Source organism: Panthera onca, chromosome A3, assembly GCF_046562875.1.
Source record: "Panthera onca isolate mPanOnc1 chromosome A3, mPanOnc1 haplotype 2, whole genome shotgun sequence".
Lineage (NCBI taxonomy): Eukaryota > Metazoa > Chordata > Mammalia > Carnivora > Felidae > Panthera > Panthera onca.
The window spans coordinates 112,981,079-112,998,351 of NC_138341.1; the positions used below are offsets into that span (position 1 = coordinate 112,981,079).

At 39.2% G+C, this 17,273-nt stretch overlaps 1 long non-coding RNA gene and 1 pseudogene across 1 annotated transcript in view; both read left to right on the forward strand.

Annotated features, from left to right (window-relative positions):
• Positions 1 to 3,591, forward strand: part of LOC144615803 (uncharacterized) — a 168,610-nt gene extending 165,019 nt beyond the window's left edge. Inside the window, exon 4 of the long non-coding RNA XR_013554414.2 lies at positions 3,517 to 3,591. This is a non-coding gene — a long non-coding RNA (uncharacterized LOC144615803). The remainder of the gene's footprint in view (positions 1 to 3,516) is intronic.
• An 11,292-nt stretch (positions 3,592 to 14,883) lies between these two features.
• Positions 14,884 to 16,371, forward strand: LOC132666561 (E3 ubiquitin-protein ligase RNF14-like; annotated as a pseudogene).
• Positions 16,372 to 17,273: the final 902 nt, after the last annotated feature.

Consider the following 17,273-nt stretch of genomic DNA (forward strand, 5'->3'; position numbering starts at 1 on the left):
CAAATTAGAGGCAGTTGGCATTTTGTGTGAGACAAATTTGAATGAATGAATGAATGAATGAATGAATGGCTCAAGCAAGCAAGCAGTGAGAAAGCTAATACATAATTATAAGAAATAAAGAATCCTTCCTTAAACATTTGTCTTTATCCTCCTGAGAGTAGAGTGTCTCCCTCTCTCCGAAATACTTACTGTATGTCCAATCCTGTCCTCGGCATCATGGACTAAAAAAAGAGAAGGAGAAGGGGAAGGGGGCTGGGGGGAAGGCACCGATGAAAGAAAAGATGGGGAAGAAAAACTGAAGGGGAAAGTATAACTGGGGGAAGGGAGGAAAAGACATCAGGCAAAAATAATGGCAATTCATATTTACCATGAACCTACCATGTGTCAGTTTCTGTACTGAATACCGTGGTCTAGATATGAACACTTATGACAACACTGTGAGGTTAGGTAATATTTTCTACATCACGGATGAGGACAAGAAAGTTTGAAGAGGCGATGTAACATGCCTAAGCCACCCATCTTATGAGACATAGAGCCTAGATTAGAAATGATAGCTGTCTGAAAGTAATGTGCCTTTGGGGTGTTTCATTCTTCCAGTGAGTGGAAAGACAGAAATGAGAGATAAGGCAAAAACATAATCAACTGCTAAAAATCAGAGAGTAATTCACTATTCAAGACAATAAGTTTAGTCTGAGGAATTCAGTGCTCATCTCCTGAGAAATGAGAATGAAAGAATTTTTTAGAAGAAGCCACACTGACTCCAGTGAATCATGTGGAAGATGGATGGGTGGGATCCAGTCTTTTGAATGGAAATCTGGAAATGAGTGAAAAGGCTCTTTTCAAAAGTCTAGAATAGTATTGCCACATCTTGCCACAATAAGGCAAATGGAACAGGACTAGTCCTCCCAAAGGTAAATGGAGTTATACTAGCCCTCCCACTAAAGCAACTGTAATACTTGAAAAAACAGGGAAAGAGTAACTATTTCAGTTACTGAATTCAAGACAGAGCAGAAATGAAAAGGCAACCTACCATGGGAGAAAATGTTGCAAGCCACATATCTGATAAAGGGTTAATATCCAAAATATATAAGGAACTCATACAAGTCAATAAAAAAAAAAATAATAATCCAGTTAAAAAGTGGGTAAATAACCTGAGTAGACATTTTTCCAAAGAAGATGTTCAAATGGCCAGCCATCACATGAACAGGTGCTCAACATCACTGATCATCAGGGAAATGCAAATCAAAGCCATGAGATATCACCTCACGCCTGCTAGAATCACTATTATCCAAAAGACAAGAGGTAACAAGTGCTAGTGACGACGTGGGGAAAAGAGAACCTTTGTGCACCGTCGGTGGGAATGTAAATCGGTACAGCCATTACGGAAAACAAACGATTCAGCAATTCCACCTCTAGATATACACCTGAAAGAAATGAAATCACTACGTCAAAGAGCTAACTGCACTTCCTTCCATGTTCATTGCAGCATTATTTACAGTATCCATGAAACAACCTAAGTGTTCATCAACAGATAAGTGAAAAAAGGAACACTCAAAGAAAAGCCTATGCCTGGCCAAAGGATTGGGGAAAGGGTAGCCCAACAACAGAAACCGTCTTGGCAATACTCCGCCTACTCCAGCGTAACACCAATGGGAAAATCTCACTCTTCCTTTCCCCATGGTTTCACAAGGCTTTCACCCCCTACCCATGGTGTTCACCCCCTCTCTATAGAAGCAGTGCTCAGACTTCCTCACCAGGTGATGTTGGTGGGGACGTATGGGGAGGTAATCTTTCATCTCCTGAATGGCAGAAGCAGGAGTGGCTGTGATTCCCTTGTGGAGTAGCGTCCGCTAAGCTCAGGGGGCAGCTGAGCTTCTATCTCCATCCACCATCAACAGAGACTGAGTAACGTAGTGTAAGTCAGGACTAGTGTAAGTACTTTCACATTTGCCCCACCCTGCTTTGCCAGGATAGTAGCAGCAGGATCCAAAGGGGAGGGTAAATATATACGAGTGCCCAGCCTTCAAGCTAGATCTCAGCAGAGGATTTCCTGCTAAGAAGAAGAAAGAGGAGAAGGCGGAGGAGGAAGAGGAGGAGGAGGAGGAGGAGGAGAATAACTCAGAGTCTCAGAATATTATATCCAAAACTTTCAGAACATAGTTTTTTAAAACTCATTCTTGCCAAGAAACAGGAAGATAACAACATGAATGGCAGAATAAAACAGTCAGTAGACACCAATACCAAGATGAATCAGATGTTGGGATTTTCTGATAAGAATTTTAAAGCATCCATCATACAATATTTCAAGAAGCAATTAATAATCGTTTTGAAACAAATAAAAAGTAGGAAATTTGGCACACACACAAAAATAGAAACTATAAGAAAACATCTGGATAGGGTGCCTGGTGGCTCAGTCCATGAAGCGTCCGACTTCGGCTCAGGTCATGATCTCGTAGTTCGTGAGTTCGAGCCCCGAGTTGAACTCTGTGCTGACAGCTCAGAGCCTGGAGCCTGCTTTGGATTCTGTGTCTCCCTCTCTCCCTGCCCCTCCCCTGCTCATGCTCTCTCTCTCTCTCTCTCTCAAAAATAAATTTTAAAACATTAAAAAAGAAAAGAAAAAACCTGGATATTAGACAAGAAAAATATAATTACTGAAGTTTTAAGAATTTACTGGAGGCATTCAATGGTAGAGTGGAGATGACAAATGACATAATTGGTGAACTTAGGGAAAGGTCAATAGAATTTACCCAATCTGAGCAACAGAGGGAAATAGATTGAAAAAAAAAAAAAATGAACAAAGTCTCGAGCACCTGTGGGACAATAACTAAAATCCATATCATCTAAGTCCCAGATGAGAGGAGAGAGAGAATGAGACTGAGAAATGTATGTGAAGAAATAATGGCTGAAATACTCCCAAATTTGGGAAAAAGCATAAACCTACAGATTTAAGAAGCCAAGAAAATCCCCAATAGGATAAACCTAACGGAATCAATGCCTAGTCACATTACAATCAAACTTCTGAAAACTGAATACTAAAAAAAAAATTTTTTTAAACAGCTAAAGATTAACTTCCTTTGGTAGACCATAGATTTGAATGATAAATGATTTTTCATCTGAAACTGTGGAGGCCAGAAGCAGGTGATATAACATTTCTCGTGTACTGAAAGAAACGCAATGTCAACCATGTATTCTGTATCGGACAAAAATATTCTTCAGGAGTGGAGAGGAAATAAAGGCATTCTCAGACACAGGGAAACTAAGAGAACTTGTAGACAGCAAGCCAACCCTGAAAGAGTAGCTAAACAGAAGGGAAATGATAAGAGAAGAAGGCTTGAAAGTTTAGAAAGGAAAAAAAGAACACTAAAATGGGTAAACATAGAGGTAAATATAATAGACCGCTCTAATTCTCATTAGTTTCTTATCATATTTGATGGTTGTAACAAAAATTATGATGTCATTTGACATAGTGCTCAATGCATATAGAGAAAATAATTAAGACAATTATATTTTTTTAAGGTAAGAAGACTAAAGAAACTTAAATGGAAGTAAGATTACTGCACTTCACTTGAAATGGTAAGATGTTTATGCCAGCAGTTTGTGATAAGTTATATATGTATATATACATATGAAATATGAAATACATTCATGAAATTCATATACATATGAACATGAAATATACATATGAAATATGTATATTTCAATCACTGTGAAAACTGTATGAAGCAATATGCTAAAAAAAAAGAAAAAACACTAGGGGCGCCTGGGTGGCTCAGTTGGTTGAGCGTCCAACTTCGGCTCGGGTCATATCTCGCGGTCTGTGAGTTCGAGCCCCGCATCGGGCTCTGTGCTGACAGCCTGGAGCCTGCTTTGGATTCTGTGTCTCCCTCTCTCTCTGCCCCTCATGCTTATGCTCTGTCTCTCTCTCTCTCTCTCTCTCTCTCTCTCTGTCAAAAATAAATAAACATTAAAAAAAATTTTTTTAAAGAGAAAACACTATAAGCAAAACTAGATCAATCCTAAACATCGTTGAAATTACACACAGGTAGTTTAGAAAAGAGAAAGCGTGGAAAGAAACAAAACAAATAACAAAAACTGGAACACTTAAGCCCCAATATATCAATAATTACCATAAATGTAAAAGGTCTAGACTGACACTAGTAAAAAGGGTGGAGTCAAGAATGCTGAAATTTCACCTCTCCATAAAAGCAATGAGAACACAGGCAAAATGTCAGAATCAACTTTGTTAGAACTCTGAAAATTAACCGAAGGCTTGTTAACTGCCTCAGAGCACTTATTTAAGAAAAAAGGCGGACACAGTGAGACAGTGAGTTTTCTAGCATTTTCCTTTACCCCAGTATCATCTCCCACTCCCAAACTCAGAGTCTTGAAAGTGATAGCCTGCATTCTTAGTTCTGGAAAGAACAGAACCGACCTTATTCACAAAGAACTGTCATTATTTGATCTGTCTGGTGGCTCCCTGGAAAACTGGTTTGAAAGACTTGACTTTATTTCACTTGACTCAGAACTGACTGCTAAAGACCCTACTAGGGGCCGTTTGTCAAAAAAAAAAAATTACAGGCATATATTTTAGTCAGAGCTGCCTGAGGAGATAAATAACAGTTGAGGGAAAAAATAGATTAATCAAACAGCTTCGGAGGAAAGGCTGGAGAGTGAGATGTCCATATGGGCTTTGAAAAACTCTGACGCATTCACGCATGCAAAGTAACAAGGAAGTATGACTCATACATAGGAAAAAACAATCAATAACAAGTGTTCTAGGGGAAGCCCATACATTGAATCTTGTAGACAAAGGCTTTAAATAAGCTATTTTATTTAAATAAGTCCAAACAAGGAAAGACACCATGTCTAAAGAACTAAAGAAGACAAAAATAAATAAAGAAGACAGAAGACACCCATGTCTATGTACTACCCAAAGTGATCTACAGATACAATGCAATCTTTATCCAAGTTCCAGCAATTAAAAAAAAAAAAAAAGAAATATGCATTCTAAATTTCATATGGAATCTTAAGAAACCCTGAACCACCAAAAATAATCTCAAAAAAGAGCAAAGTTGGAAGCCTCATACTTTCTGATTTTAGAACTTGCTACAGAGCTACAGAGCTACAAAGCAGTGCATTACTAACATCACGGACTTATAGACCAATTGAACAGAATAGAAAGCCCAGAAAGGTATCCTCATGTGTATGCTTGGGTAATTTTTGACAAGGGTGTCAAGACTGTTCAATGGCGGAAAGAATCGTTTTCTCAATAAATGGTGTGGGGAAAACTGGATATCGATATGCAAAACAGATAAATTAAGTTAGCCCTACCTTTTACATATGCAAAAATTCAAAACTGATGAAATACCTAAGTATAGGAACTAGAACTACGAAATTCTTGGAAGAAAACAGGGAGAAAGCTTCGTGACATTGGAATGTGCGATGATTGTTTTTGGATATGACAGCAAAAGCACAGATAACAATAGAAAAGTAGGTATGTTGGACTTGATCAAAATGCAAAACTTTTGTGCATCGAATTATTATTAAAAATTGAAAAGCTAACCCATGAGGTGAGAGAAAATATTTGCAAATCATGTTATCTGGTAAGGATATTAAAAAGGCATAGAGTAGTGATATCCGGATTATCTATAGAACTCCTACAACTCAACTGATCCCTGTTTAAAAATGGGCAAAGAGTGGGGCACCTGGCTGGCTTAGTTGGTTGAGCGTCCGACTTCGGCTCAGGTCATGATCTCTCGGTTTGTGAGTTCGAGCCCTCTGTCGGACTCTGTGCTGACAGCTCAGAGCCTGGAGCCTGCTTCAGATTCTGTGTCTCCCCGTCTCTCGGCCCCTCCCATGCTCATGCTCTGTCTCTCTTTGTCTCTCAATAATAAATAATTGTTAAAAAATTTTTTTTAAATAAAAAAATAAAAATAAAAATGCGCAGAGAACTTGAATGGACATTTTTCCAAAGAAGATATACAAATGACCAAGAGCACATGAAAAGAGGCTCAAAATCACAAATCAGTAGGGAGATACAAATCAAACCCACAATAAGCTATCACTTCATACCCATTAGGGTGGTTTTATTTTTATTACTTTTTTTTTTCAACTTTTGAAACAAAAGCATTTACTCTCAAATGGTGGCCCTGTCTGTGTAGAGACACGCCTGTCCACATAACAGAAGTTGGATGGTGTGCGACTACATTCACTCTGAAAGCTCTGTGATGACACATGGCGATGGTGATGACCTCATTGTGATGAAACGATGAAATGATGCCTTTTTTTCCCAGCGGCCCGTCTCTGAGCTGAGTAGTTCAAATCTGACAGCGAGCGAGTTCTCAGATCTGTACTTAGTGTCTTCAAAGATGGGCAATCTGAATTGTTGCGCTGGTGATATGTTCATGAAGATCTTCTTAATGCTGTCTGCTGCGAACTGGATAGTTAACTCTCCCTCAAACAATTTTTTCTCATCGTTTAAAATTTCCTCTCTTCAACTGGCCATACAGAGTTAGAAATATGTTTTCTAGTTTTGTTTCATTCCTCAATTTCTATTTTTGGTTATTCTACCAAGCTAGCTGCCTTGATTTTTTTTCCCCCTCCATTTAGAAAAATGGACTACATCCTATTGTATCCTGCAGCCCTTACTTGTCACCACTAGGTATTCCTAGGGGAAAACATACAACCATGTCTATTTTTTTAAACGTAATTTATCATCAGGTTGGCTAACATACAGCGTATACAGTGTGCTCTTGGTTTTGGGGGTAGATTCCGTGATTCGTTGCTTATATACAACACCCAGTGCTCATCGCAACAAGTGCCCTCCTCGATGCCCATCACCCATTTTCCCCTCTCCCCCACCCCCTCAGGATTTCGTTTTTAAAAAATGAAAATAACAAATGTTGGCAACGATAAGACTGGAACTTTATACACTGCTGACGGGAATGTAAAATGGTGCAGTCCTATGGAAAACAATATGGTGACTCCTCAGAAAGTTAAGCATAGCATTACCATATGATCCAGCAATTCCAATATACTTTAAAAAAAAAAAAAAAAGCAAGCATGGATCCAAACAGATGTTTGTACACTCATGTTCGTAGCAGTATTATTCACAACAGCCAAAAGGTGGGATAAACAAAATGTTATGTATACATACAATGGCATATTATTCAGTCTTAAAGAAGGATAGAAATTCTGACACATGCTACAACATGAATGAATCTTGAAGATATTATGGTAAGTGAATTAAGCCAGTCCCAAGAGGACAAATATTGTATGCTCCCACTTACATACTAGAGTAGTCAAACTCATAGAGACAAAAAGTAAAGTGATTACTTTTACTTTCAGGGGGTGGGGGGGTGGGGAGAAGGGGAGAGTGGGGAGGGGAGTTCGTGTTTAATGGGTACAGAGTTTGTCTACTGCTAATGCTATTCGAGTCAGGTGTAACTTTTTGACCTAGCTGTTCAGTGGCCAGATCCAAAATGAGAAGTGAACGTGACTGCCTTGCCGTTAGTAGAAGGTACTCATCCTCCGGCTGCCATAGCTAATATTTCTATTCCCAGTGCTGACTTAATACAGTTCACTAATAAACCCATATGAGAGACACATGGGGAAATATAAAAGCGTATTATGCAATAGTCACTCCTCACGAGATTTTAGAGGCTATGTTGTCACAAACATAAAATCAGCCAACCAGCCGCACTCATAGCTGTAAATGCGAGCTCTACATTAGCCACCGGTCTTAAAGTGAATACCTCTACTGACAGTAAATATGTGTGTGAGGCCTGCATACTGTTTGGATGAAGAAAGTCTTTCTAATATCGGCGGGAACTAAAATATCACATGGAAACGGATTGCTAGTTTATTAGAGTCATTGCAGTTGCCCCAACAATTTATGGAATTCCTTGTAGAACTTACACCAGACGAGACGAGCTATCTGAAGGACATGAATTTGCACAAAAGTGTCTACTAAGGTTTGGACTGGGGAAATTGAAGTTTTGTTACTTCTGTCCAGGGACTCCTATTCACAGTTTCAGACATGTGCAACTCCCCCAGATTGGAAAACTGGAAATCAAGGAGAGCTAAGAAAAGCACCATAGGAATATGGGGATTACCCCATGAGATTATTCCCATACCCCAATTCTACGCATACATAGCTTTTCATGCCTTCTAACCAGCAATATCATTCAAACAAAATGAATACACTGAAAGCCTTGGAATTATACCACCCCTGTATAAGGACCAAATCAGTAAGTAATACAAACATGTGCCGTTTGTCAGAACATTACATGCAACAGCTAAGTTACATCAAGGAAGCCCACTGAGGCCCACATTACCTAGGACCTGGTGATAGCTGAATATTGTAGAAGTTCTGCCATCAGAAGGTAATAAATACTGTTCAGTAATGGTATATATGGTTTCTAGAACCCCAGGAGTGTTGCCATTGGTTAAAGCAGATGCTCAAATAATGAGCAAAACCTTACTGAATTTATCATCCCAATCTTTGGAATTCCTAAACATCTAGAATCCAGAAGATGAAGTCACTCTACTTCTATGGTAAATCAGAGGATCTGTAAGAACTTACAAACACCAATAACTTATCACGCTCCTTCTCAGCCCCAGTTTTCCAGAGAAGTAGAATACACGAACCTTACCCTAAAGAATTCTTTGGCAAAATTATATCAAACCGCTAGTTTATGGTGATCAACAGCCTTACCTGTTTCTGTGAAAATTAAGGCTAACTCCCATTTGCAAGTATGGTATTTCTCCCTTTGAGTTAAGGTTTGGAAGGTCGATGAATTTAGAGGTTAAGGATAACCCCTCACCTGATAAAATGGAAAGAAAACACTTCAGATAGAAAGGATTTGCTTGTTTCCCTAGGCTCATTCCGCCATCGTGTGGCCAGATGTATACACAGTCGCTTAAAAATGAGTTTATCCTGTTTATAACCTAGCAATCTTTAGTCTCCATATTTAAGGCCTCTAGGAGAACCAAATGAACTGTATTTCTTAGTATTACTGCTGCTAATATGAATCAACTTTACTTGAACATAGTGGCCTTTACCATTCTGGAAAATATTTACAGAGGGGCCAAAAGGACCAGGATCGAACTCAAAGAGCCATTAAGTACTAGTTTAGAAAGAATCAGAACCAGGACTGGAATTACAAACTCTTATCCTATAGAAATACTCATCAACAACTTAATACGTTGGGGCAATTGTGGAAACATATCATTCAAAGGTAAACAGGATGGGATCATAGTCGACCACAGGAGTAGCAGTAGGAACAAAACTAGAATGAAATTGAGGCAGAATTTGGAATTGGACAGCTTGAAATGAAGTTCTGTGGCAACAAAATATGGCTAAAGAACCGCCCCAAGCCCTCAGCTGTAAACCCAAACAACTAGCTATTCAACAATCACAGGATACACTTGTTGGTGCTGAACTACGGGATTGTACCTGCTTATGGAAACAACTGGTATTGGGCATGGAGCCTTCTATGGAAAGATTACAGGATAATGTAAAAAGGTTGGTCATACCATAGATACGGGAGCGGAAAGTTGGGATTTGCAGACCGAAACTACTGAAAGCTGAACCGATGTAACTAATTAGACTAAAGGAGGGAAGTTTTCTCCTACACTGATGTGGAAGAAGTGTGTTCGATGGATGCCTGTCGTTCAAGGACGTGGGGACACAGAAGACAGGAGCTATAATCCAAATGTTACTGTTGATACTGAAAATGTTAGAAATGGCAGATTGGACATATTTGTCCCCAGGATTTAGAACTAACAGCCCATTTTCTTACACTAATATTTTTATAGGTACCCTCCAATGAGCACCTCATAATCAAATTTTAATGATCAGTAATATAAAATATTGTGTCATTTTGGAAGGATCACTTGGGAAGATGAGACTATTTTCTCTGGGCAGTGATTTAACTTGTAAGAATAATTGATGGATATTGACCGGAAATATATTGGCCCATGCAAGAAAGATGTCTACAGAAAGCTTTAGACAACTGAGCCCCACATGTTGATGGTACATTAGGTATCAGTTGGGTTAAGCTAAAAGGAGAGCTGAAGAATAACTCTCACACTGTAGAGCATTTAGAAAACCAAGCTACTAAAACTAATCAACAGTTTGATAAAGCAGAATTCTTTGTTTTTTTAATTTTTAATGTTTATTTATTTTTGCGAGAGAGAGCAGGGGAGGGGAATTGAGACAGGGAGACACAGAATCCAAAGCAGACTCCAGGCTCTGAGCTGTCAGGCATCCCCGATAAAGGAGAATTCTTATGCATAGATAATCAAGAATCTGCTTTAAGGGGGCGCCTGGGGGCTCAGTCAGTTGAGCGGCCCACTCTTGATTTCATCTCAGGTCATGATCTCAGAGTTCGTGAGTTTGAACCCTGCATCGGGCACTGTGCTCACAGCGCAGAGCCTGCTTCAGATCCTGTCTCCCTCACTCTGCCCCTCCCCTGCTTGCTGTCATTCTCTCTCTCAAAAATAAATAAATGCTAAAAAATAAATAAAAATAAAAATTATTTTTAAAAAAATTTTAAAAAGACAGGGCTCAGTCGGTTAAGCAGCTGACTTCAGCTCAGGGCATGATCTCGCGGTTCGTGACTTGAAGCCCCACACCGGGCTTACTGCCGTCAGCAGAGTCTGCCTCGGATCCTCTGTCTCCCTCTCTCTCTGCCCCTCCCCCCCCCCAAATAAATAGATATTTAAAAATTTTTTTTAAGTTAAAAAAAGAATCTACCTTAACTATACATTGTTAAAATGAGAATTTCAAAGGCTATTTACCTAAAACCAGTATTCTTTTAATTTTTAAAAATCATCCTATCATAATATTAATTATGGCTTTAGTATGTATACTTCTTTGGGCTTGTTGGATATATAGAATATTAATTAACAGTTTAAAGAGAAATCAACACTACTGTGCAAATTGTATGGAGAATCTGCTACTACAAAACAGTATCAAAAGGAGAAAAGAGGGGCACCTGGGTGGCTCAGTCGGTTAAGCGTCCGACTTCAGCTCAGGTCACGATCTCGTGGTCAGTGAGTTCGAGCCCCGCGTCGGGCTCTGGGCTGATGGCTCAGAGCCTGGAGCCTGCTTCCGATTCTGTGTCTCCCTCTCTCTCTGACCCTCCCCTGTTCATGCTCTGTCTCTCTCTGTCTCAAAAATAAATAAACGTTTAAAAAAAATCAAAAAAAAAAAAAAAAAGAAGAAATGATTGTAGGGAAACTGAGTTTAATAGACCCTTACTGGGGTATGTTGAAACATGGGACTAATCTTATGTGCTACATACACTGTCAGGAGCAAACCCAAGAGGTAATATAAAGAATTATAAAGAATAGAACATCAAAGCAAGACTGGTTAGGAATTATAAAAAACAGGATGTGATGGTAAACTCAGTGTAAATACCAATGCAAATTGGATATCTGCTGTTTACTAAAAGTAAACCATGGTTTAGCTTAGGTATTTTTATTATTCTATTTACCCTTCTATTAGATTGTCCCCAAGAAATCATTATTTTCTTAGCTGTGCCACTAAAATTTAAAATATACATGCTTGAGTTATCAAAATATAGTATAAATTAGGAAGTTTACCATTTCTTAGAGAATGTAAGAGCTTTACAACAATTTAACCCATATATCCCCTCCCAAATTATACCTTGTTTTGGTCATGTTTTTACGGTTTAAAACCATGTGGTATAAGTGGGGCCTGGGGGCTCAGTTGGCTAAGTGTCTGACTTCGGCTCAGGTCATGATCTCACAGTTCATGGGTTTGAGCCCCGCGTTGGGCTCTGTGCTGACAGCTTAGAGCCTGGAGCCTGCTTCAGATTCTGTGTCTCCCTCCCTCTCTGCCCCTCTCCTGCTCACATCTCTCTGTCTCTCAAAAACAAACATTGAAAAAATGTCTTTTAAAAAAAAACCAGATGGTTTTAATATTACTGTTTTATATACCTACCGTTCATTCAGATTTGCTCACAACTTTTTCAATGAACTATCTTACCAAAGTGTGTATACTACATTCAGTGAAATACACAAATAAAAAATGTACAACACAGGAATTACCCCAAGGTGAATACACTGTGTAAACTCCACTTAGGTCAAGAAATATGATATTATTTCCAACTCAGAAGCCCTGGTTTTGTTCCTAACCTGTCACTGTCCACACAGCTCTCACCAAAGTTAATCACACTCCTGAATTTAATTCTGTCATAGATTCACTAATTGGATTTGCCTGCTTTTGAACTTTATATAAATGGAATCCTACATAACTAGGCTTTTGTGTCTGGTTCATCATTATGTTTGTGAGAGTCACATGGCGATAGGCCTTAGATATTTTCCAGTTCGGAGTCATTTATGAATACTACTACTATGAATACTATGATTTAAAAAAAATTTTTTTTAATGTTTACTTATTTTTGAGACAGAGAGAGACAAAGCATGAGCGGGGGGAGGGTCAGAGAGAGAGGGAGACACAGAATCTGAAACAGGCTCCAGGCTCCGAGCTGTCAGCGCAGAGCCGGACGCGGGCCTCGAACTCAGGGATGGCAAGATCGTGACCCGAGCTGAAGTCAGACGCCCAACCGACTGAGCCGCCCAGGCGCCCCTGAATACTACTGTTCTTGCTCACATCTTTTTATGCACATATATAGGCATTTCTGTTGGAGAAATTGATAGGTCATAGATAAACATGTGATGACCTTTTCTACCTACAGTCAAATAGTTCCCAAAGTGGTTGTACCATTTTAAAACATCCCACCAATATTTGATATTGTCAGTCTTTATTAATTTTAGCCATTCTGGTGTTCATGTGTAATGGTAGCTCATTGTGGTTTTAATTTGTACTTTTTCAATAACCAGTATGATTGAGAGCCTTTTCTTATGATCATTGGTCATTTGGGTGTTCTACTTTGTGAAATGTCTATTCAAGACTTTGACCTTCTTTTCTCTTGCAGTATGGTCTGAATTTTTCTTAATGATTTGTAAGAAATTTTTATGGAGCTTGGATACAATATCTTTGTTGGTTATATGTTTTAAAAATAGCTTCCATGACTTTTCTTTTCTCTATCTTATTGACATCTTTTTGTTCAACAAGTGTTCCTAATTTTAATGAGGTCAAATCTGTCTCTTTTCCTTTATGGTTAGTATATTCTATGTCCTGTTTAAAAATCTTTACTTATGCTTAAAAAAAAAAAATCTTTACTTATGCTAAGATCATAAACATATTCTCTTATGTTCCTTCTAGAAAGTTAGTAAGAAGGTTTTACATTCTTTTTTTTTTTTTTTTTTAATTTATTTATTTATTTTTGGGACAGAGAGAGACAGAGCATGAACGGGGGAGGGGCAGAGAGAGAGAGAGGGAGACACAGAATCAGAAACAGGCTCCAGGCTCCGAGCCATCAGCCCAGAGCCTGACGCGGGGCTCGAACTCACAGACCGCAGATCGTGACCTGGCTGAAGTCGGACGCTTAACCAACTGCGCCACCCAGGCGCCCCAGAAGGTTTTACATTCTTATTGAGATCTATAATCCATATGGAATTGATTTAGGTGGATGGTGTGAGATTTTTTTCAATATGGATATCCAATTGATAACATGCCATTTATTGAAAACATTATCCTTTCTCCCTTACTCTGCTGTGACATTTTTCTCAGAACTCCACTAGTCATGGATGACTAGGTCTATTTCTGGACTCTATTTTGTTTACTTAGTTCATTTATCTTTGCCTCAATGTCACACTTTCCTAATTACTATAGCTTTATGATAAATCTTAAAATATCAGAATTTAAATCCTACGACGTTGTTCTTCAAGATTATCTTGATTATTCTTTGCCCATTTGTGTCTGCAAATCTTTGAATCAGCTTGTCAATGCACATAAAGAGAAAACACATGGGATTTTGATTGTGATCACACTGAATCTACAGATCAATTTGGAGAATATTGACATCATATAGGAGGTGAGGTACCCCATCTGTTTTACTCTTCTTGAATTGATCTCAATTTATTTGTTTCCCACATAGAAATCTTGACTTTCTTTGGATTTGTTCCTGGTTACTTGATGTTTTTTTTATTCCATTGTAAATGTGTCTTTTCTTTTACCTTTATCCTCTTTTTTTGGCAGAATTTTATGTGCGGGCACATTGATTTAAATAACTTTTCTCAGAAAGGGAGAAAATACCTTGAGTAGTCCTAATGACTTTTTCCCCAGCTTTATTGAGATACAATTGATGTACAACATTGTGTAAGTCTGAGGTGTATAAGACGATGATTTGATACTCTTATATATTGCAGAATGATTACCACTGTAGCATTAGCTAATGCCTCCATCCTGTCACATAGTTACCCTTTTTCTGTGGGGTGACATTTAAGATCTACTCCCCTAGTAACTTTCACCTCACGTATACGATACTGTATCGTTAACTTTAGTCACCATGTTGTACATTAGATGTCCGGAACTTATTCATCTCATGACTGGGAGTTTATACCTTTGGACCACCGTCTCTCCATTTCCCCTCACCTGCCCTCAGAACCCTGGTAACTACAATTCTACCCTTGGTTTCTACTGTATACTCTTCCTTCACTTGCCAATTGTGGTTGATCTTGTAGCAAGAAAAGTTATTAAGCTTTCCTGTTAATTCTACTAATTTACCTGTAGATGCTTCTTCATTTTCTGCAAAGGCATGGAGATAAGAATGAGCGCCTACCTCCCAGGACTGTTGTGAGGATAATAAGGATAATGATGACGATTGCTAACAATAAATGAACACCTACTGTTTTTCAAGAGTTCTCCTCTGTCCAAAAGAACCACTTTCAAAAGTGGAATGAAACGCAGGCTATAGTGTCATATTGTCCTCGGCTTCTCAGATGTAAATGTAGTCAGAAAACCTAGAAGCTCAGGAGGATGAATTGCTGGCCCTGGTGAGTATTTATGATGGAGATGAATTTGCAAAAAAAAAAAAAACAAAAAAACAAAAAAAAACCAAGAATCCCTCCAAGGTGGAGACACCAGGATCTATTTAGACTTTTCACAAAATCTGAAGGCATTTTTGAGCGCTATTTGCTTCTGCAAACACTTAGACAACCTGCTGTAAGAACACCATGACAGCGTGGTCCTGTTTGCCTGGACGGAATTTCTTTCTTTCTTCTTTTCTTTTTTTTTTAATGTTTGTTTATTTTTGAGAGAGAGACAGAGACAGAGACAGAGGGCGAGCGGGGGGAGGGCAGAGAGAGGGAGACACAGAATCCGAGGAAGGCTCTAGGCTCCGAACTGTCCACACAGAGGACACGGGGCTCAAACTCACCAATCATGAGATCATGACCAGAGCGGAAATCCGAGCCTTCACCCACTGAGCCCCCCAGGCACCCTGCCCAGATGCAATTTCTTAAGGAAGAGACCCTAGCTGAATATTGTCTCTCCTTTTGACCTCAAGATGGGTTCTCAGAAAAAAGTGCAGAGGATGGCTCAAGCCTCTTTGGAGGACCCGCCAGACCTGATATAAACAAGAGGAAGTTGTGGGTGAGAGCCCCACACAGGATGTGGAATCACGGTTGAGTCTGAGCCAGGAAATCTTGGACTTGGATCAAGCTCAGCAGATAAAATGCTTGTTCCTGTGCAATATCTGTTTGTATGAGAAGGTGGGTGGTGAATGAGTGAATGCATGTACTTTTGGAAGTGCAGGCATGCGTACTTCAAAGGCTGTCCGAAGGACTACTTTGAAATCCAGATCAGAGATGGCCAAGTTCAATGCCTCAACTGCCCAGGACCCAGGTGCCCTTTGGTGGCCACTCTGGGTCAGGTCAAAGAACTAGTGGAAGCAGAGTTATTTTCCCGTTATGATCGCCCTCCCCTCCAGCCACCGCGGACTCGACGGCAGATGTGATGTCATGTTGCCAGCTACCTGAAATGTGGGAGCCTGGCTGCACAATGGACATCTTCCCTGGCTGCAACTTTGCTTTCTGTACCTTGTTCAGGCTGACGCTTCCATATGGGATCTCTCAACATAAGGTGACTGCAGAAAAATTAAGTTTTATGAAATGAGTGCTTGCAAGCAGGCGAGGCCAGTAAAAGACTTTTGGAACAGAGGTGTGGTAAGAAGGCATTGGGAGAGATGGAAAGTAAGAAGTGACGAGAAAAGAATTTAAAAACCTGCCCGTGTTGTGGGACTCCCGTGGAGAAATTAGATGGATATAACAAGATGGCGTGGATGCAATATTTCTGTTGGACTGAGTTCTTTCTCTAGAGCAGGCCCTTATGAACACTTCACTGATCCTGATTCCCCATGTCTTAACTGGTTGTAACAGTTAACACAGGCTGTGGATGTTAATGGAGATATTTGGGCAGATGAGATTGAAGACTAGTTACCTCCTACTGCACAAGATGGGAAAGTGGAATAGTTTAGCTTAGTTTTATTAAATACGCAAAGTAACTTCATAGAAGTTTTAGGGGGCCATTCATTCACTCTTCCTATGTAAAAGATATGGAAGAACAAGGTTTATATTTTCATATGGTATTACTTAGGCACGTTCATACATTTTTCAATGAGCATAATTGGGAAAATTATAAGCCGTAAGTCTCAGCAAATGAAAACTGGATATCAAACATAAATAGTACAATGTGTCCCAAACTTTGAATAGTTAAAAATTAAATTTTTATTGGGTGAAGGGGAGTGGGAGATACAGGCTTCCAGTGAATTAATAAGTCACGGCAATAAAAGGTACAGCATAAAGAATACAGTCAATGTAATAGTGTTGTATGGGGACAGACGCACTTGTGCTGAGCACGGCATAACGTCTAAACTTGTCAAATCGCTATGTTGTGCACCTGAAACTAACGTAACACTGTGTGTCAACTACATTCAAATGAAAGAAATAAATAAAAATTAAATATTTGTTTTCTTCCCCAAGCGTTAGGTAATGAGATGGGGTCATGAGTTAGACATATAGACCTGCTTGCCTCTGAGAAGCATCCCTCTAATATATTTTATGTGAGCCCCTTTGGTACTACTTAAAATGGAGGTGGGGAAGAAGCCTTATTCAAATTGTGCTGAGAACCTCATCTCATTTATTCCATGTTACGTCCCTTCCAACCTAGATTTCTGCTAAATTAGTTCTCTTTGGAGGGAGCCCTTTATTCTATAACTGACTGGATGGCCTAGCTTCATTTTGATCTACTGCTTTTCAGAATAGAAATTTATAGATAATTTTAAAAAATATTTTAATATCCATAAGGACTGTGAGTCACTTCTTTATTTCTTAGTGGT